The sequence below is a fragment of the Petaurus breviceps genome, unplaced genomic scaffold (genome assembly GCF_028583685.1).
Source record: "Petaurus breviceps papuanus isolate PSGF00001 unplaced genomic scaffold, PetGlider_PUasm1.0 90760, whole genome shotgun sequence".
Classification (NCBI taxonomy): domain Eukaryota; kingdom Metazoa; phylum Chordata; class Mammalia; order Diprotodontia; family Petauridae; genus Petaurus; species Petaurus breviceps.
This window is the reverse complement of record NW_027187338.1, coordinates 1,797,528-1,801,193: the sequence shown is the minus strand read 5'-3', so window position 1 is coordinate 1,801,193 and position 3,666 is coordinate 1,797,528.

The window sequence follows — 3,666 nt, the reverse complement described above, 5'->3', positions numbered from 1 at the left end:
CTCCTCATGTTCCCTGCTTTAGCCAACATGTTTCCAATAATACAAAAAATGAAGAAGCGTTGCGAAAGGGGGATATTTCACTCACTCCTTCCACCATACATATATATGTGTATATATGTACATATATGGTGCCTCCATACTAGTTGTTTGACCCAGAGAACTACTACAAATGATTAGAATGTCAGAGCAGATAGAATTGGTAGGGGCAGCCTATGGCAGGCTGGGATTGGGGTGGGTTAATATTTCAGGATAGACAGGGCTCAGTGGCTTCTCCAATGTCCTTCCAAGGAGACAGATGCTAAGCCTTGGTGTTTCCTATTGGTGATTGTGAACCTGGACCAGACTCCTTAGTTACATAGTAGAGAGACATGAGAGGCACATTGTTTAGTGAATGGAAAGATGGACTTGGATTCCCCAAAATCTGGGTTTCAGTTCCACCTTTGAGGCACACTGGTTGTGTGACCCTAGGCAAGTCTTTGAGCCTCTCTGTGTTGTAGGCAGCTCTCTAAGAATAGAAGGGGCTGCCCTGTATCAGCAGAAGGAATTTTCTTATCTGAGAGTTCCTTATATCAATGGAATTTTAGGTCTAGTCCCTGTCCTGTCTAAGGTACAATGGTATTTAACTTGGACTCTATAGCTCCCCAAGTTTGGGGCAAAATTTAAAAAAGTTTATTTTATTTAGTTCCCCCCTCCACTCCCCAGTACCACAGGTCCCTTTCATTTGGGTATGGGACACATCGGAGTTAACACCATCTCATGGGCCTTCCTTGCCAGGTCTCATGGTTGACAACCAGTTAATAAAGACTGACCGCCAGGATAATTAGCTGGTCCATCTAGGGGCTTTTTCTCCCCCAGGAAGGGTCCTGGGATTTTTTGGGTCCTAAGTCCTTGTATTCTTTGTACTTTCTTTAGCAACTGAAGACTCAACTCGGTTCCCCACACCCATCTCAATTAAAATTGACAAAAAAAGAAACTAAAGAAAATACAGAGCTCTTTGAAAGAACTTCAAGAACCACACTTTTTAATGAAGACAGAATATAAAGAGCCCTTCTTATCTTGCCGATTCTGTTCCCATGTGCTGTAATCAAGCAGAATTAATTAAAAGCAATTGAGTGGCAAGCTGGCATGGGAGGCCATTGCACCAACCTTTCATCTTAGCCAGCAGAGTGCAGTCCCTGAGGCAGAGGCACCAAGGGAGGAGGGAGGAAAGGACAGAAGGAGGAGAGGCTCAGCAGGCCCTGTCCTAGAAGGGACACTGGCATATCCCATTGTCCTGGCTGAACAATAGAATCAAAGGGGAGCTCCTCAGAAGGCTTGAGATCTGTTTAACCTGAAGGATGCTTGCTTCTTGAGAGGTTGACAGAGCTGGGCTGAGGAATTTTTGTTCTTGGAATAATTAATCTAGCTTTTTACTCTGATGGATCATTAGACCATAGGTTTAGAAATGGAAGGAAAGAAACAAGCATTTATTAAGCACTATGCCTGATACTTAGTAGGTGCTTTGTAAATATTATTATTTATAAATATTATCTTTAAAGGCACTTCATAAATATTATCTAATTTGATCCTTACAACGACCCTTGGAGGTAGGTACTATTATAATCCATATTTTGCAGTTGGGGAAACTGAAGTAGGCAGAGGGTAAATGATTGCCCAGGGTCTTATAAGGAAACTGATACTCAGAGATATTCAAATGACTTGCCCAAGGTCTTATAGGTCATAAATAAGGAGACATGAACTTGTGCAATTTGTATAACTTTGTACAACTCTGCCTCCCTTAAATCCAGTTTACACATGAGTCAAGACATCACCCTGTGATGTCATTAATCATTAGAGAACAAAATACAGAAAACAGGAGGCTTTGTATCCAGAGCCAGTCTGTTGCTTCTATACTTCACCGTCTTTCTCAATATTTGTATGTCCCCTTCAGGTTTGCAAAGGACTTAAGACATTTTACTTTGCTTTATATCCCAAACCAAACCGAGGGCAAGCAACATAAAGGGTGCCCTCAGTTGATTAGGTTGAGGGAGCAGCAGCATAGGTCAGAGAAGGAACTCTCAGCCCAACCTGCCTGCCATATGATAACTTTGTATTAAAATTAATTATTCTTGCTAAATAGATTCTAAGCTCTATTGAAGGACTCTAAGTGCTATCATTGTTCTCTAATTTTGGCTCCCTGAGACAAAGCCCCAGTCTCCATACCCCAGTTACAGTTCTGAAAATTAAGTTCTTTTCCTTTTTTTTTGCTTTTTTGGAGGGGGGAAGGTAGGGCAATTGGGGATAAGTGACTTGCCCAAGGTCACAGGCTAGTTTTTGTGTTAAGTGTCTGAGACCAGATTTAAACTCAGGTCCTTCTGACTCCGGTGCTCTATTCACTGTGTCACCTAGCTGCCCCTAAATTATTTTCTGGGCACCAATAGAGTATCCATTTTAATATATCAAAGAAGGCCTAAGCACCAAAGGCCACTTCCCCAGACTATAGATAGGAGTTTCTTGTCAGGGCAAACCCTGTCTCCATTGTTAGTGACAGTTGATCAGATACAGTTATAACAGGGTTTGGTTCTCTTACTGCATGATGTCACTTGCTGTGAGAGAATGAGTCCTTCAGCTCTGGACATGCCAGAGACAGTGACTGTTCTTAGGAAGATTTAAAGAAAGATACCAATTGCAAGAGGCCACTCCCAACCCCATGGTGGGACATTACAGAATGACCACAAACGGCCCATTTCTCCTGGGTCTCAAGTGTCTCCCATGCGGGTGCCTCCATCTAATGTGATCTGGGTATTCGCCAAACCCTGTTACTCTGTCAGTATGAGAGAACATCATAAGGAAACTAGATCATCTCTTCTTGTTGTGATCAACCGTCCTCATTTGGTGTCCCCAGAGAGAAACGGGGAGTTGGAGAAAATCTTGCCCAGTCATTATCATGCATTTTCAGTTTCAAGGGGCCGCTGGGATCAGTGCCTCCAATTAGTGGGTTCTTTGCACATTCAACAGTGGGCTCAAGGCTAGAAAGCCCAAAGGAATGCAATTCAACCCACTAAACATTTCTTAAATACCCGCCATAAGGAGAGGCAGCATGGCGTAGGGGACAGAGAGCCGCTTTTGAACCTGAAATTGTTGTTTAGTCATTTTGCAGCTATGTCTGACTCTCCATGACCCCATTTGGGGTTTTCTTGGCAGAGATACTGGAGTGGTTTTTCATTTCCTTCTCTAGCTCATTTTACAGATGAAGAAACTGAGGCAAATAAGGGTTAATGACTTGTCCAGGGTCATGCAGCTAGTAAGTGTCTGAGGCTGGATTTAAACTCAGGAAGATGAATCTTTCTGACTCTAGGCCAGGTGCTCTACCCACTGCATCACCTAGATGTCCTATCTCCATTTTACAGAAAGGAAAACTGAGGCACAGAGAAGTTAAGTGACTTGCCCAGGGTTACATAGCTGGTAAGTGTCTGAGGCCAGATCTGCACTCAGGAAGATGAGTCTTTTTGAATCCAGGCCAGGCTTTCTGTGCACTATGGTGCCACCTAGATGTCCCTGAATCAGGAGACATGAGTTCAAATCCTTTTTCTATCACATAGTATAAATCAGGTCTAGTCTCAGTAGCTCAGTTACTCTCTAAGAGTCTCAGCTGAGGAACAACTGTTGCTGATCTGTATTGATAGA